At 40.8% G+C, this 18963-nt stretch overlaps 1 protein-coding gene across 1 annotated transcript in view; it reads right to left on the bottom strand.

Moving 5' to 3' along the window:
• The window catches only part of GPRIN3 (GPRIN family member 3), a 75331-nt gene that overhangs the window by 29955 nt on the left and 26413 nt on the right, over nt 1–18963 (bottom strand). The gene's annotated exons all lie outside the window — the stretch shown is intronic.

The raw sequence follows: 18963 nt of genomic DNA, 5'->3' as shown, positions 1-18963 counted from the left end.
CCCGATGCGGGACTCGATCCCAAAACCCTGAGATCATGACCTGAGCCGAAGGCAGCGGCTTAACCCACTGAGCCATCCAGGCGCCCAAAATGCAGTTCTTCAAGCCTACTCAAGTATTAGGAAAAAAAACAACAACACACTATGTAATAGGGATTCCCATTTATTCCCAAGCAAATTATTAGGTGCTACAAAAGAATCTCATCTCTTGCTATGTGGTTTGATACATAATTGGTGTTCAAAAAATGTTTCTGGAAAGAAAGGAGTATTTTTCTGTAGCAGCAGGGTTCCACTGTATGAAGCTTTAAACAAATATTTGAGGAACAATGGGGATAAATGTCCCTTTTGCTTAAAATACTGTTTTAGAACGATCAGATAAATTTAATCAATAGCATGGAAATCTTGAGCATTTGTTCATTCTCTTAGTCATCTTGAATATCCTTATTTCTCATTTGGAGAGAAAGTATTTCACAAGATTTGTTGATTAATTACCATTTAAAAATTACCAAAATAGAACAGGTAGTGACATTAAAAAGTTAAAAGAAGTGAAGAAGGGGAGGTGTTAAATATATTCACCATGGAAAGGACAAAGGAGTGGGAGATATATGGATAGAATGGCTTCTCCTTATCCAGTGGGGAGAGCATAGTTGGCTTCCCAGGGATGAAGAAGGTGGATTAATACTGATGACTCCTGAGATCTACATAAAATCTGGTAACTAGCTAAGGCTCCCTGTGATCTGCTTTTATGCTAAGGAAACAAAGGTAGTTAACAAGAATGAAATAACTTACCCAAATTGCCAGACAAATGTAGTATTTCACTGACTCTAGGAATACAAATGGTTTATCTACACTTATTCTTGCAATCACTTTGTTTTTCCTGTATGTATTTCACCATATTTGGCATTTTTAGATGTTTGCTTACCATGGCATCCCTCCTACAAATCCCATGCATAATACACACAGGAGAAATAATAACTAATCATGTATATTGCTAAGGGCCAAGTGAATGAAACAAAACATGGGAGTACAATGCAGATGGTGGAACTAGGTATAGCTTAGAAAGGTGTGTGCATTGCAGAAATGGCAGCTGAGGGAGAAGGCAACAATTACAGAGGCTCCAATCCTCAGGGATAGGTACAGTGGTCAGGCTGTGAATCAAGAGGACTTGACTAATATTATGAATACATTATGTCAGCCTAAGGAAAGGTGAACTGTTGTCTTGAAGAGTGTACACTCCATCATATAGGTTAGTGATGTGTTATTGATGTGGAACTGTATTTTATTGAGCACTTGCTATGCTCTAGCTTTTCCTATGACCTAAAGACTTCGCAAGAATTATCTCATTTAAAACCCACAATAATCTTATTAGGTAGGACTCATTTAACTTACATTTTATAGTTGATGAAGTTTGGGAAATTTAATTAACTTACCCAAAGTCAATAGCTAATAAGCAATACCACTGATTTCAGAGTTCAAATTCTTTCAGCTCTCAGAAATGCTAGGACAAGGAAGGAAGTGCAGAGGATAGGAATGGCAGCACAAAGACCAGTTGACAGAACGTGGGAAATACGGGCTATATTAGGCCAAGGGGAGTAAAGAAGATGAACAAGTGGTTAAAACAATAGTGTGGACAAGCAGTGAGAATGGAAGAGGAAAGAGAAAAAACATGGATGCAGCAAATATTCTGAAGGAAGAATTACCAGGACTTGGACTTCCTGCTTTGGGAGGATGATGGAAAAAACAAGGACCTGGTACTTGTGGGAAGGCTGTAAAAATTGTTTTGATAGAAGACTTCAGCAAGTGGATAGAAAGGGAAGGCAGTAGAGTCACAAATGGCAATTGCTGGTGTTGGGTGTTGAGTTGGGTCATGTCGTACCACACCACATACACCTCTATTAGCCCCATAAGGAATCTTCTTTCAGTTTTATGGTCAGTCATACCATTATGGTGGTCATGATCATGATAGCACTTACAATTTTAAGACTTATAAAAATGAGGGCACCTGGGTGCCTTAGTTGGTTAAATGACTGCCTTCAGCTCAGGTCATGATCCCGGAGTCCCAGAATCAAGTCCCACATGGGGCCTCCCTGCTTAGTGGGGAGTCTGCTTTTCCCTCTGACCCTCCCACCTCTCACGGTCTCTCTCAAATAAATAAAACCTTTTTTTAAAAAAAAAAATAAGATTTATAAAAATGGGATATTCTTTTCACATTCTCTATTATTTTGGATGTATTCAACTCAAACTTCCATTTGCCCTGATTTTGTCTGGTCCTACTTTGATGGCATGTTTCTAAATATTTTAAAATAATTGTGGTTAATGGGAATTTTGCTTCAATGGGATATTTAGGATATTACAATTATTTTTCTGTAAATATATCAGTTGTACCAGTGGATTTCAAGCTTTTGGGGCACGATCCAAAATATAAAAAATTATATCACAACCCAGTACATACATTCATATCCAAATGCTTAGACCACTAAAATAAAATGTTACTTAGAAACAATACTTATCTTCTGGCATTTTCTATTCGATTCCATTCCATTTAAAAATGCTGATTAAAATCTACCAAACTGATTCCATAGAAAGCCACAGATAGAAAAACAGGGAGATTAACTCAGAGCTCCATAAAAGAGATAACCATGTTTAGCTTGAGCCTCTGGTGCCTAGCACAGAAGCTAACAAATAGAGCTTTAGAAATGATGAAAACAAGAAAGAGGGAGGGAATCACATTTTTTTGGTAGGTGATTTATTTTTCTTAAATTTTTTTTAAAGATTTTATTTATTTATTTGACAGAGAGAGAGAGAGCACAAGTGGGGTGAGGGTTGCAGCAGACGGGGAGAGAGAACCAGGCTCCTCACCGAGCGGGAAGTCCAACATGGGGCTCGATCCCAGGACCCTGGGATCATGACCTGAGGCCAAGGCAGATGTTTAACTGACTGAGCCACCTAGGTGCCCCTATTTTTCTTAATTTAAAAAAGATCTGGTAAATCCACTACACGGCAATTTTACTCAGTTTATTTTATCTGCAAATTCAGTAAATTTTTTCCCAAGCGCGGGGCGCCTGGGTGGCTCAGTGGGTTAAGCCGCTGCCTTCGGCTCAGGTCATGATCTCGGAGTCCTGGGATCGAGTCCCGCGTCGGGCTCTCTGCTCAGCAGGGAGCCTGCTTCCCCCTCTCTCTCTCTGCCTGCCTCTCTGCCTACTTGTGATTTCTCTCTGTCAAATAAATAAATAAAATCTTTAAAAAATTTTTTCCCAAGCCCTAAACTCAAGTTAATGGATAATCCCAATTATAGTATTGGTCCAATAGTTGCTACAAATTGAGATTTAAATCTCCAGAAGATCCTGGACCTTGGATGGGAACTACACATGTGGCCATGGGAGCTGTGACCTCTTCGGCAAGCACCATGTCCTGGTGACTTCTGTATTTCCCAGTAAGAAACCAGGCAAGCTGTGTGCACGTGTGTGCACGTGTGCGTGCAGGTACCCACATATGAGGCTATGAGGGTGTGGGTGGAAGGCAACTAATCGAAGAGTAAAACAGTACTGCTGTCTAAGGAGAGAGCTTGGATACAAGATGGGTTGGCCCTCTAATTTGAATAATACAACAGAAGCCGGATGTCTGATTTAAAATGTTTACCAATGATGTCTACATTTTACTATTCAAGATATTATAATCAATAACAAAATAAGAACATCCTGCCTAGAGCCAGGAGCCACTCAACAGCTAGATGGAATTAGCACATTCTTTGACCTTTGGGTGTATTTAAATATCTTGACATCAGTAGAAAAAGGAGTCAAAACAGAGATAAAAGGCTAAAGGATAACTTTCCTCTTCCTTCCTCAGAACAGATTTCCTGACAGTTGGGTAAGATTTGCTCTGGCAGTTTTCTCCCCCAGCCAACATGATAATAATTGCATCCACTTTTGGAGGAGGAGTGGAATGCAGCCCTTCTTCCTCCTCACTCCCTTCCTACCAGCTCCACAAAGAACTGCAGAAAAAAAGATTGTGCAACCCCTTCCTTGGTTGTTATTTATACCTTCCTTAATGAAACAGACCTTTGTTTGCCTTCGTGTTCACGTCACAGGAATGACAAACTGTGACATCGTCACTGTAATGCAATCGGGATCCTAATCAGACTGGTTAATATTTGCAGATACATTTCACAAAGAAACAGGAAAAACAAAACCCCAATCTATCTGACTAGTCTTAGCCCCGGACCAGTTTTATGTAGAGCCCTCAGCTCCACAATGAATAACGTCTATAATTAACGTAGGCCAGGCAGGCAATTGCAAGGTAAAGTTCTGTGAGTCTTACCTGCCTCAGGAGAATCGAATTCTGGTAAATTCTTGCTTAAATCAGTAGAATAGGGATGAACAGTGTAACCCGCCTTGATACCTAGAACTACCATGTCCCTGGGCCGCACAGAAAATAACATAGAGTATTTTCTGATATTAAACAATGAATTTTGAACACAACAATCATTCTTTCACAAATATTTACTGGTCACCTATTATGCACCAGGTATGATCATGTATAATTATATTTTATACAATTTTTACTTATTCTGCATATTTTCTATATCCTGATCTTTAGGTCCTTTTAGGAATACTTATTTTAATTCAAGTATTGTAGCTTTTGCTAATGGTATTCCAGTCTATATTTTAATGCAATCTTTCTTAATTATAGATCTCCTTCATTAATTGCTGTTGCACTAGCCACTTCTACTGCTACCTAGAATTTGAATTTCCTTTTCCTTATTATTTATGTATGCTAAGAGACTAGACGAAAAAGATGCCATCAGCAGTTAGTATCTTTTTAAAAATTTTTACAGCAGAAATAGATACATTTGCTATGATATCTTTTTTATAGGACTTTATAAAAATGGAAGGATAGGCCAAAATGGCCCAAGAGGAGAGGGATAGAAGTGAGGTAGAAGGATAAGGAGAAATGAATTATCATTTAATTAACATAAAAAAGGGAACTTTATAGGGAAGAGCTCATAAACCGAGTTGAGAAATATGATTAATTAACCATCAGCAATATGAGGGGAAGGTACAGAGATTTCCCATATACAACTGATAAACCTACATTGACACATCATAATTACCCAATGACAACTGTTTACATTAGGGTTCATTCTTGGCCTTGTGCATTCTGTGGGTTTGGTCAAATGTACAATGATATATATCCATCATCATGATATCATACAGGGTATTTTCACAGCCCTGGAAATCTGGGCTGCACCTGTTTCTTCCTTTCTTCACCTCTCCCCTGCCCCACCAACTCCTGGAAAACAACTGATCTTTTCACTGTCTTCCATTATTTTATTTTTTGCAAAATTTCAAATAGAATCCTAAAGGCTTCTTTCACTCAATAATATGGATTTAAAATTCCTCTGACTTTTCATGGGATTTCGTTTCTTCTTAGCACCAAGTAATACTCTACTGTCTGGATGTACCATAGTTTATTGATCCATTTACTCACCAAAAGCCAACTTGGCTTCTTCCAAGTTTTGGTAATTATGAGTAAAACTTCCATAAACATCCATGTGCAGGTTTTTGTGTGGATATAAATTTTCAACTCTTTTGGGTAAATACCAAAGAGTGCTACTGCTGGACTGTATGGTAAAAACCTGCCAAATTGTCTTTCAAAGCAGCTGTGCCATTTTGCATTCCCAGCAATGAATAAGTTCCCACTGCTCTCCATATTCTTGTCAGTATTTAGTGTTGTCATTGTTTTGGATTTTAGCCATGGTAATTAGTGTATGTATAAATTTGTATTTTCCTGATGACATACAATGTGAAGCATCTTCTCTTAAGCTGGTTTGCTATCTGTATGTCTTCTTTGGTGAAGTGTCTGTTAAGCCCTTTGGCCCATTTTTCTAGTCGGTGTCTTATTGTGGAGTTTTAAGAGTTCTTTGTATATTCTGAGTAACAGTATTATATCAGATGTATCTTTGCAAATATTTGCAATAATGTCTCTTGTTGATCAAATATCGGTCTGTATCTTGTCTTCTAATTCCTCTGACATTATCTTTTGCATAGCAGAAGCTTTTAATGTAATGAGATTCAGCTTATCAGTTCTTTCATGGATGATGCCTTTGGTGTTGTATCTAAAATATCATTGTTATACCCAAGGTCATCTAGGTTTTCTTCTAGTGATTTTGTATTTTACATTTAACATTTAGGTCTATGACCTATTTTGAGTTAATTTTTGTAAAGGGTGTAAGGTTTGCGTATAGATTCATTTTCCATTTCTTTTTTATTTTTGCACACGGATGTCCAGTTTTTCCAGCACCATTTGTTGAAAAGACTATCTTTGATCCATTATATTATCTTTGCAATATAACTGACTATATTTGTGGGCCTATTGCTAGACTCTGACAACACCAGTTTTCCTTGATCTGTTTATCTATTCTTTCACCAATATCAGACTGTCTTGATGACTGTAGCTTTATACTAAGTCTTGAATTTGGACAGTTAGTCCTCCAACTTTGTTCTCCCTCAATACTGTGTTGGCTATTCTAGGAATTTTGCCTCTCCATATAAACTTCAGAATGAGTTTGTTGATATCAAAGTAACTTACTAGGATTCTGACTGGGATTTCATTGAATCTATAGATCAAATTGAGAACTAACATCTTGACAATGTTGAGTCTATCCATGAATATGGAATACCTCTCTAGTTAATCCGTTCTTTGATTTTGTTCACCAAGTTGTTAGTTTTCTAACATATGGATATTGTACATATTTTGTTAGTTTTATAGCTAAGCATTTCACTTATTTGGGGTGCTAATGTAAATGACAGTTAATTTTTTTAAGGTTTTATTTATTTATTTATTTGAGAGAGAGAGAGGGAGAGATTGAGAGAATGACTGAGAGAAGGGGCAGAGAGGGAAGCAGACTCTCTGCAGAGCAGGAAGCCCAACTCTGCCCAGGACTCTGGGATCATGACCTGAGCCAAAGGCAGATGCCCAACCAATTGAGCCACCCAGGCACCCAATTTCTTTTAAAAAGCTAGATAGCTCTCTTATGTTCTCTACAGAAACCACAGTAATCTGTTACACATGAGAAATATATTCTCCCTTCACCCCACCTGAAGCCTTTAAGAATAAAAGCAAAGAAACATAAATGCATTAAAAGGTAAATGTGAGTATACTGAGCTGTAAAGAAATGAGGGAAAAAGTTACAGTTTATTATTGTCAGACATATTGACATAGTACAGTGTTTTCCAGCCTCTTCCCTATTATTCCTGTGATGGGAGTTCAAAGGCAAAGGTATCATTTCTCCTACCCTGATTTGTGGAGTAGGCATATTGGCTGGGTAGAGCTCTGCTTGCTGAAAACACAGCAGAAGATGGACTCCTACAGCTCTAGATGGAACACATAATTAATATTCCCATAGTGGGGGTGTCTGGGTGGCTCAGTTGGTTAAACATCCAACTCTTGACTTTGGCTCACAGTCTTGGGATCATGGGATTGAGCATGAATTCTCTCTCTCCCTCTGTTCACCCCTGCCCCCTGGACCCTATGCATGCACACTTTCTCTCTCTCTCAAAAAAAATTTCCCATGGTGGGGATAGGGAGAATATGTTTGTGAAATGATAGCTCACAAGGATAGGTGTCAAATATGCTTGTTTAGTGGACCTATATATAAAAATTTTCCATTGTAACAATTTTTATTTATTTTTTTCTGTTCAACAGTTCTTTCTGAAACATAAACTTCTCATGTATGTTGGGAGAGGCCTTCATCTCAAATAAACAAAAAAATTCTTCTCCTAGAACCATACAACTTAGTAGGGGTATTGTAGCCTCAGAAGAGTTCCTTCTCCATCACAGTGGCCTTTGAGGCCAAAGCTGGGTTCTAAGAATGGTTCAGGAATTTTAGATCCCAGTCCAAATGGTGACTAGGGTAACCAGTGTTCCCTTTATTTGTGAGCTAAACCCCTGCGAGAAGTGTCAGATTCTGTCCTTGTGGGCCCTCTGTCTGGGTGAGGGGCAGGATGATCCTAGGGGGAGGCAGGTGAGACCTGCATGGTCAGAACACTCATCACCATGGGTCAGTCTGCAGTCTACAAACTGGACAGGCCAGGGGAGGGGCCAGGACCTCCAGAGCAAGCAGTACTGAGCTCTTACCTGATTCAGAACCACTTGTGCTTTGCTTGTGCTGACCCAGATGTCACTGCATGTGGGTGCCTATCTATTATCACTCCCCTAATCAGATCTACAGCTTAGCTTTGCCCCTTTTATCATGGAACCTTATAGAGCCAGTCAACAATACTGACTTTCAGATTACATGTCTGCAGGAGATTGTCAGGTCTGCTGGGCCCACTGACTCCTGGGCCACCCGACGTGGACATCTTGGTCATTCCAAATTCCTGTTTTCCATCATCTGCCCTTAGGTGTCTGAGGCCCCAGGATATATCATCTTGTCATCAGCTGCTTACTATTTGACTCATAAAATCCAACCTTCATCACTGGATTCCACCCACTGTAAAGACTGTGATCACTGGTAACCTTGAGGTGGATGGATCCAAAAGACTCTGGCTTTTATCTTAGTTGACTTCTTAGCCACCTTCAACATATGCTTCTTTCTTCTTTGAAATACATGCTTTTCATGGCCTCCATGACCCTTAGTCTATTTAGTTGTTGTTGTTGTTTTTCCTGTCTTACCCATCTTGAGTAACTTTTTGTCCTCAACTCTGAATGCCAGATTTATTCTTTGGCCTTTTCCACTACCCTCTTTCCTCCCTGGGGATTATACCTAATCCCACAGCTTTATAACCCACCTTACCCACCTTACCAGTTACCTATTGCTGCAATATTACTATGTCACAAACCACCCTGAAACTCAGTATCAGACAGCAGTGAGTAATTTTCAGAGTGAGAAAATTGAGGATCTATGAGAAAAATTAACTTCTAGGAGACATAAGTGACGTGAGCCTCTAAACCTGCATACTGCATTTTCCACGGTCTTCAGGGAACTTAGAAAGAAACCATCATAGCCACCTCACTTCTAACAACAGCCATTGCCAAACAATCACAAGAACCTTTAATGTCTCTACCTAATCTCCTTTATTTGATTTTTAAATGAGAACATTTATCCATTCGCCATAGCTATAATATATTCTATTTTCCTCCTCTCTTCAAACCACTGTAAATGGCCACTCCCTATGGAGTTATTAATTATATACACATTCTTCAAGTTTGGTATAACGAAATGTTACTCGTTTGAAATAAAGGAGGTGTCTATTAGGATTCCTTGGTAGCACATAGCAATAAATGATCCTGGCTAACTTACAGAGATCTTTATAATAATAACAAACACCTAATTGCATTTACTCTGATTAGCCACTGTTCTACGCGCTGGGCTCATTAATTCCTAGAAACCCAAACCCAAGCTGTGTGGCTCCAGAGTCTTGGGCACTACAGCCTACCCAAGATTATGGGGAAGTCAAAGAATGAAAGGGAAAGCTACAAAGGTAGGTTCAGAAAATAGTAGAAACCAGGGTATATCTCTATCATCAGGGATAAGTGAATTCTAATTATCCCCCCAGACACCTGTGTCAGTTAAATGCTCCAGATTCAAAAGTCCGGGGAAAGGGACTCAATTAGTCCTTATATAGGAGAGGGCAGGGCACCTTAACTGATAGTTCTTTCTATTAAGGCTGCAGGAGGAGGGGAAAAACCAATTCCCCAAGAGGAAATGGGGGTGTTGTTATAAAAGCACGGGGATTTGGGAGAAGTGGGCAGCAAAACAAACAAACAAAAAAACAAAAACAAAAACAAACAAAAAAAAAACATTACGTGGAGCTTGAAGGAAAGGAGATTTTTATTCATTTTAACAAAAAGTTCATGGTGGCATTTGTGTGACATCTTCAATTCCTTTCAGAACATGTCCTCAGTGGACAACCTTATTTAGAAGAGAGACCTGTACTCCTTTCCTGCTACTACCCCTGCTCTAAGCCCACTTAGAGTTCATGTTCTCCCCCCCTTGAGCTGGATCACAGAATGGCTGAATATCTATCATCACTGAAACACTCATCCCTAAGCCCATGCAGCTATTGAGTCCTACATAATTCCTATATGGCTCTGCCTCCTTCCCAGTCCAACTTGCTTAAAAGACAGTCTACAGTCCCTATGGCCCCTTCCTGCACAGTTACTCCCCAGGCTATCTTCTTGATTCTTCCTTGATCTTTCCTGCATTCTATCAACACTTCCCTTGTAAAGTCACAAAAGACTGGATTTTGCCAAAACAAATAAACACCTTCACTCCTTATCTTGACTTCTCTGCACACAGCATTTGACATTCGAAGCACTCTGTCCTTCTGGAAGCTCTATTATCTATGATATGCTCACTTGGTTTTTCTCTTTTCTCTATAGAAGTCCTTCTTAATGCCACTCTTTGGTTCTTTTTTCCTCAGCTCATTTCCTACAAATTGGCATTTCCTAGACTTTCTGCTCTTCTCACTTCAGGCATTCAACCTGGGGGACACAATTACTTATATATTCATCAATCTCAAATTCACCTCCAGCCAGAACTGGAGACTTCACAAAATTTCCAGAAGAGCAGCTCTCCATTTAGAAGGGTTACTGAGACCTCAAATATAGATATGTCCAAAAACTCACCCACTCTTACCTCTAAGCATATTCCTTCTTTTAATTATCTCAGCCAATGTTACCTCCATCTTTTCACTTGAGCCAGAAACTTCAAAACCACTCTTGCCTCTCTCTTCTCCTTTCTCACATGTCACTAACTACGATCCTTACAGATCCTTCTTTTTAAGTATCTCCTCTATCTACCACCTCTTATCTAGTCTTCCTACTGCTGGTATAATGTAGACACTTAGCATTTCTTGCCAGAATTGTTTTAAGGACTTCCTATATCATCTCTCTGCCTCCAATCTGTACCTTCTTCAGTTTTCCACACTGCTGCCAGAGAGATTTTTCTAAAATGCAAATATGATCATGTAGCTTCCAGAATTAAACTCCTTCAATGATATCCACACATTCCACAAGGAAGTTCAAATTCCTGTACTTAGCGCACAGGTTCTTTGTGATGAGACTCCTGTTACCTCTGAAGATTCATAACTTGGTTGGATCCTGAGCATTTCAATCCAACCATTAAGAAGGGTCTATGGTTGCCCAAACATGTCAGAGCTTCTCCATCTTCATCCATACTGTTTCCTGTATCTTGAATTCCCTCTAAACACTGGATTGAACACTGTCTCCTAAAATTTAGGTCCACCTGCAACCTGTGAATGTGACCTGACCAATAAACAGGGTCTTTGTAGCTACAAACCATTGAAGAGGAGGTCATTTTGGGTTAGGGTGGGTGACTGGTGTCCCTTCACCAAAAAAAAGAAGAAGAAAAAGAAGAAGAAGGAAATTTGGACACAGAGACACACAGCTGGGGAGGTCTCGTGAAGACACAAGCAGAGGATGCAGAAGTGTGTCTATAAATCAAGGAACACTGAGGATCGCTGAAAACCGTCAGAAGCAAGGAGAGAGACGTGGAACAGTTTCTCCCTCAGAGTCACTGGAAAAAATCAAGCCTGCTGACATCTTAATCTCAGACTTCTAGCTTACAGTCCAGTGTGAGAATAAATTCCTATTGTTTTAAGCCACATAGTTTGTGGTATTTTATTATGGTGACTCTAGGAGACTAATACACCCTCCCTACTCTTTCTCCCTTACTAACCTCAATTCAGCTTAGCATCTCTCTGGCAAGCTTTCCTTGTGCTTTCTCACTCTCAAGCCTTGGATGTCTTTCTTTTGTTTTTCCATTGCACCTATGCATATCTCTCTCTGCTATAACACCCTGCTATGCTGTCATTGTTAGGTTTTTGTTCCTTGTGTTTTCTTGGTTAGGTGATAAGCTCCAGGAGCATTGAGAGGTTGCCTACCTGGCAGCCCCAGAATCCTGCAGGGTACTGGCAAGAAAAAAAGGTGTGCAGTTAACATTTAGTGAATATTAACATGCCTCGAAAGAAGTGTGATTTCATTTCCTTCAAATGGAACATTACAAATCACCAAGTAGAGAGGATATAAGTAAATGGGAAAAATAAGATTTCACATAAGGCCAACAAGGTGCAATGAACTGATAATGAAATTACTTTAACATGAAAGAAGAGCTGTTTGTATTACTGAAGGTAATTTTATTCACTAGTACCGATGAGAATCGTGTTCTTGTTATCTCAAATTATGAATTATTTGCTCTGCATTTTTTTCCCAATTTATTTATTTTCAGAAAAACAGTATTCATTATTTTTTCACCACACCCAGTGCTCCATGCAAGCTGTGCCCTCTATAATACCCACCACCTGGTACCCCAACCTCCCACCCCCCCGCCACTTCAAACCCCTCAGACTGTTTTTCAGAGTCCATAGTCTCTCATGGTTCACCTCCCCTTCCAATTTACCCAAATTCCCTACTACTCTCTAACGCCCCTTGTCCTCCATGCTATTGGTTATGCTCCACAAATGAGTGAAACCATATGATAATTGACTCTCTCTGCTTGACTGATTTCACTCAGCATAATCTCTTCCAGTCCCGTCCATGTTGCTACAAAAGTTGGATATTCGTCCTTTCTGATGGAGGCATAATACTCCATAGTGTATATGGACCACATCTTCCTTATCCATTCATCCGTTGAAGGGCATCTTGGTTCTTTCCATAGTTTGGCGACTGTGGCCATTGCTGCTATAAACATTGGGGTACAGATGGCCCTTCTTTTCACGACATCTGTATCTTTGGGGTAAATACCCAGGAGTGCAATTGCAGGGTCGTAGGGAAGCTCTATTTTTAATTTCTTGAGGAATCTCCACACTGTTCTCCAAAGAGGCTGCACCAACTTGCATTCCCACCAACAGTGTAAGAGGGTTCCCCTTTCTCCACATCCTCTCCAACACATGTTGTTTCCTGTTTTGTTAATTTTGGCCATTCTAACTGGTGTAAGGTGATATCTCAATGTGGTTTTAATTTGAATCTCCCTGAGGGCTAATGATGATGAGCATTTTTTCATGTGTCTGATAGCCATTTGTATTTCTTGATTGGAGAAGTGTCTGTTCATATCTTCTGCCCATTTTTTGAGGTGTTTGTCTCTTTCGTGTGGGTTGAGTTTGAGGAGTTCATTATAGATCCTGGATATCAACCTTTTGTCTGTACTGTCATTTGAAAATATCTTCTCCCATTCCGTGGGTTGCCTCTTTGTTTTTTTGACTGTTTCCTTTGCTGTGCAGAAGCTTTTGATTTTGATGAAGTCCCAGAAGTCTATTTTCGCTTTTGTTTCCTTTGCCTTTGGAGACGTATCTTGAAAGAAGTTGCTGTGGCTGATATCGAAGAGATTACTGCCTATGTTCTCCTCTAAGATTCTGATAGATTCCTGTCTCACGTTGAGGTCTTTTATCCATTTTGAGTTGATCTTTGTGTACGGTGTAAGAGAATGGTCGAGTTTCATTCTTCTACATATAGCTGTCCAGTTTTCCCAGCACCATTTATTGAAGAGACTGTCTTTTTTCCACTGTATATTTTTTCCTGTTTTGTCGAAGATTAATTGACCATAGAGTTGAGGGTCCATATCAGGGCTCTCTACTCTGTTCCACTGGTCTATGTGTCTGTTTTTATGCCAGTACCATGCTGTCTTGGTGATCACAGCTTTGTAATAAAGCTTGAAATCAGGTAAGGTGATGCCGCCAGCTTTATTTTTGTTTTTCAACGTTTCCTTAGCGATTCGGGGTCTCTTCTGATTCCATACAAATTTTTGGATTATTTGCTCCAGCTCTTTGAAGAATGCCGGTGGAATTTTGATCGGAATGGCATTAAAAGTATAGATTGCTCTAGGCAGTATAGACATTTTAACGATGTTTATTCTTCCGATCCAAGAGCATGGAATGGTCTTCCATCTTTTTGTGTCTTCTTCAATTTCTTTCATGAGTGTTCTATAGTTCCTCAAGTATAGATCCTTTACCTCTTTAGTTAGGTTTATTCCCAGGTATCTTATGGTTCTTGGTGCTATAGTAAATGGAATCGATTCTCTAATTTCCCTTTCTGTATTTTCCTTGTTAGTGTATAAGAAAGCCACTGATTTCTGCACATTGACTTTGTATCCTGCCACGCTGCTGAATTGCTGTATGAGTTCTAGTAGTTTGGGGGTGGAGTCTTTTGGGTTTTCCATATAAAGAATCATGTCATCTGCGAAGAGAGAGAGTTTGACTTCTTCATTACCAATTTGGATACCTTTTATTTCTCTCTGTTGTCTGATTGCTGTTGCTAGGACTTCTAATACTATGTTGAACAAGAGTGGTGAAAGTGGGCATCCTTGTCTTGTTCCTGATCTCAACGGGAAGGCTGCAAGCTTTTTCCCATTGAGGATGATATTTGCTGTGGGTCTTTCATAGATAGATTTGATGAGGTTCAGGAATGTTCCCTCTATCCCTATACTTTGAAGCGTTTTAATCAGGAACGGATGTTGGATTTTGTCAAATGCTTTTTCTGCATCAATTGAGAGGACCATGTGGTTCTTCTCTCTTCTCCTATTAATTTGTTGTATCACATTGATTGATTTACGAATGTTGAACCATCCTTGTAGCCCAGGGATGAATCCCACCTGATCATGGTGGATAATCTTTTTAATGTGTTGTTGGATCCTGTTGGCTAGGATCTTGTTGAGAATCTTAGCATCCATATTCATCAGTGATATTGGTCTGAAATTCTCCTTTTTGGTATGGTCCTTGCCTGGTTTGGGGATCAGGGTAATGCTGGCTTCATAGAAAGAGTCTGGAAGTTTTCCTTCTGCTTCAATTTTTTGAAACAGCTTCAGGAGAATAGGTGTTATTTCTTCTTGGAAGGTTTGGTAGAATTCCCCAGGGAATCCGTCAGGTCCTGGGCTCTTGTTTTTTGGGAGATTTTTGATCACTGCTTCAATCTCGTTATTAGATATCGGTCTATTCAGGTTGTCGATTTCTTCCTGGTTCAATTTTGGTAGTTTATATTTTTCCAGGAATGCATCCATTTCATCAAGGTTGCTAAGCTTATTGGCATATAACTGTTCGTAGTAACTTCTGATGATTGTTTCTACTTCCTTGGTGTTAGTTGTGATCTCTCCCCTTTCATTCATAATTTTATGAATTTGGGATTTCTCTCTTTTCTTTTGGATTAGTGTAGCCAGTGGCTTATCGATCTTATTGATTCTTTCAAAAAACCAGCTTCTAGTTTCATTGATACGTTCTACTGTATCTCTGGTTTCTCCCTCATTGATCTCAGCTCTAATCTTGATGATTTCCCTTCTTATGTGTGGAGTTGGTTTGATTTGTTGTTGATCCTCCAGTTCTTTAAGGTGTAGAGACAGCTGGTGTGTTCTGGATTTTTCAATTTTTTTGAGCAAGGCTTGGATGGCTATATATTTTCCCCTTAGGACCGCCTTTGCTGTATCCCATAGGTTTTGGACCGAAGTGTCTTCATTCTCATTGGTTTCCATGAATTGTTTCAGTTCTTCTTTGATCTCCTGGTTGATCCAAGCATTCTTAAGCAAGGTGGTCTTTAGCTTCCAGGTGTTTGAGTTCCTTCGGAACTTTTCCTTGTGATTGAGCTCCAGTTTCAAAGCATTGTGATCTGAGAATATGCAGGGAATAATCTCAGTCTTTTGGTATCGGCTGAGTCCTGATTTGTGACCCAGTATGTGGTCTATTCTGGAGAAGGTTCCGTGTGCACTTGAGAAGAATGAGTATTCTGCTGTTTTAGGGTGGAATGTTCTGTATATATCTATGAGGTCCATCTGGTCCAATGTGTCGTTCAATGCTCTTGTTTCTTTATTGATTTTCTGCTTCGATGATCTGTCTAATTCTGAAAGAGGCGTGTTAAGATCACCTACGATTAGTGTATTCATATCAATATGACTCTTTATCTTGATTAACAGTTTTCTTAAGTAATTGGCTGCTCCCATATTGGGAGCATAGATATTTACAATTGTTAGATCATCTTGGTGGATAGTCCCTTTAAGGATTATGTAGTGTCCTTCTGTATCTCTGACTACAGTCTTTAGTTTGAAGTCTAATTTATCTGATATGAGAATCGCTACCCCAGCCTTCTTTTGAGTCCCATTGGCATGAAAGATGCTTCTCCACCCCTTCACTTTCAGTCTGCGTGTATCTTTAGGTTCAAAATGGGTCTCTTGTAGACAGCATATGGATGGGTCCTGTCGTTTTATCCAATCTGCAACCCTGTGCCGTTTTATGGGTGCATTGAGGCCATTCACATTGAGAGTGATTATTGATAGATACGTTTTTATTGACATCGAGTTACCTTTGAAGTCTTTCTTTCTGTAGACTGTCTCTATATTTCTGTTCAATGCTATTCTTGGGATTTTTCCTCTTTTATAGAACCCCCCTTAATATTTCCTGCAGTATCGGCTTGGTGGTTGCATAGTCTTTTAAGTCTTGCCGGTCTTGGAAACTCTTTATCTCTCCATCCATTTTGAATGTCAGTCTTGCTGGATAAAGTATTCTTGGCTGCATGTTCTTCTCATTTAGTGCCCTGAATATATCTTGCCAGCCTCTTCTGGCTTGCCAGGTCTCTGTGGACAGGTCTGACGTTATTCTGATGGGCTTCCCTCTGTAAGTAAGGAGCCTCTTTGCCCTGGCAGCTTTCAAGAGATTATACCTACAATTATAATTTCTCAATTTGACTATCAGGTGTCGTGATGTTTTTTTGGAGTGTATAATCTTGGGTGGAGACCGTTCAGCCTCTAGTACATGAACGCTGGTTTCATTCGCGAGATTCGGAAAGTTTTCATGAAGGACTTGTTCCACGACATCTTCTAGACTTCTTTCTTTCTCCTCCCCTTCAGGAATTCCAATAATTCTGACGTTGGAACGCTTCATGGCATCACTTATTTCCCTAATTCTGCTTTCGTGGGATCTAAGCTGTTTGTTCCAGGCTTCCTCCTGATCCTTTCTCTCTATCTGTTTGTCTTCCAGATCACTAATTCTATCTTCTGTCTCAGTTACCCTAGCTTTGAGAGAGTTTAGATTGGATTGGAACTCATTGAGAGCATTGTGGACCTCCTCCCTGGTAGCTTTAAGCTCCGCCCTAACATTGTGAACATCCTGTCTGGTCGCTTTCAGTTCGGCTCTAATCAATTCTGTTTGGTCATCCATGGCTTTCTCCAACCTAGCTATTGCCTGGATAATTGTTAGCCTGAATTCTCTTTCCGACATATTGTCTATGTTGATAGCCGTTAGCTCTGTTGCGGAAGGTCCATCCTCTGTATTTTTCTTCTGTTGGGCATTCCTCCTCCTAGTCATTTTGGTGGGAGAAGACTGAACAGATGTAGCTGGATGTATCAACTCTGGTGCAGTCAAGGTGCACCCTGGAACACTTCCTGATCTCCGTCTCAGAAGCCTCAGTCTGGGTGCAGAAGCTGAATAAATTCCCCCTTGGATGCTGGCAGTGCAGGTTCCAAGTTAAAGACCCTGGGGGCGCAGGATCTTTTGCTCGTCCCCAAAGCCAAGGCAGTGGCGGCTGTCTGGGAGCTCCTGACCGCCAGAGAGGTTCCAAGCAGCGATCGCACACTGAGATTTTGCCGCTGGCCGGGGCTGGGAGTGCCCGGCTTGCGCGCACCTCTTTTCAGAGGCGGCTGTGGGTCGGGCGCGCGTCTGGGGCACTGAGAACGGGGCGCTGGTCCGTAAGCCGCAGGCTGGGCTTTTGCGCGCCTCTGTCCGGGGAAGAGTTTCGCGGGCGCGAGGCTTAGACTTTGAAACAATGGCCCGGGTCAAGAAGCGCCCCAGGGCCTTAGAAACCCAGGAGAGCTGGAGCGACGTGCACGCGCATCTCAAGCTTTGTGGTAGGGCTAGCGCGCGTTCTGCAGACCGGCTCCCATCCCCTCACAGGAGCCGGAACCCCGCGCTCTGGGGCACGCTGGCGGATTAGGGACCAGGAGCCGGTTTCTCCGCCGCACTCTCTCTGCCTCCGCGCCGGGGAGGCCGTCTGGGACCGGGGACTCAAGCCCCTGTCCCTAGCCGCCCCGATTCCCACAGTTTGCCCCCGCGATCCTTTGCTCTTTTGGAGTGCTTTCAACCAGTCTCCGAGTTAATGCTGGTCCCCAGACGCAGGGCACTCTCGCTCGTATCGGGGTATTACTTTTGCACCGGTCGCCTCTGGTGGCTCCCTCCCCCTTTTGTTTATCTTCCGATATCAGTCCGCTGTTCCCATTCCGCTTTACCTGCTCACTGGCGTCTTCTGCCCCTGTAGAGATCCAGACGTGTATAATTCTGATCTCAGGCTGATTTCATGGGTGATCAGAGTTCTTTGGTAGGTAATCAGCTCACTTTGGGGTACCAGCTGAAAAGACGCCTCTTCCTAGTACCCCGCCATCTTGTCCTGCTCTGCATTTTTAACTAGATGTTGACTAGCAGCTTATAATAAGAATAAATACCAATGAATATCTAAGTAACACAACTATCCTTCATAAACAATAAAATAAATGGAATTCCAGAAGCTTGACATCATGTCTGACCATCCCGCAGTTGTGGTCTCCCGCTTGCTTCAGTGGTGTAAATTCCTTATTGGGTAAACCCACAGGTTTACAGGAGCTCATTAGGGAAGGATCCGTGCACAGTATGTAAGATGTCAGCCTGAGTGTTACTTGTCAGAAGTGTCGGCCCTTTATTCACTAAAAATGACCTCTTCATGGCCTGAAGTGGCTTTGTGGGCTCTCGCCACTTTGTTATTATGGGAATTATAAGTCAGTCTCAGCATTTATGTGACAGACCTCACAAATATGTGGAAGTTTGCCTAATAAAGATATAAAAGCTGGACTCATTTACTTTCAAGAATTCATTAATCTAATTATTTGCCATACATACAATTATAGTTTCCTCAGACAGTAATGCAGGCCATTTTTTGTTCTAAAAGTGGTAAGAATGTCAGCCACATCTATTCTGGCCTCAGAAGACCACCTGTGATTAA

The sequence above is a fragment of the Neovison vison genome, chromosome 11 (assembly GCF_020171115.1).
Source record: "Neovison vison isolate M4711 chromosome 11, ASM_NN_V1, whole genome shotgun sequence".
NCBI lineage: Eukaryota > Metazoa > Chordata > Mammalia > Carnivora > Mustelidae > Neogale > Neogale vison.
Note: the sequence above shows the minus strand (reverse complement) of the source record. Positions and strands in the feature narration are given on the sequence as shown.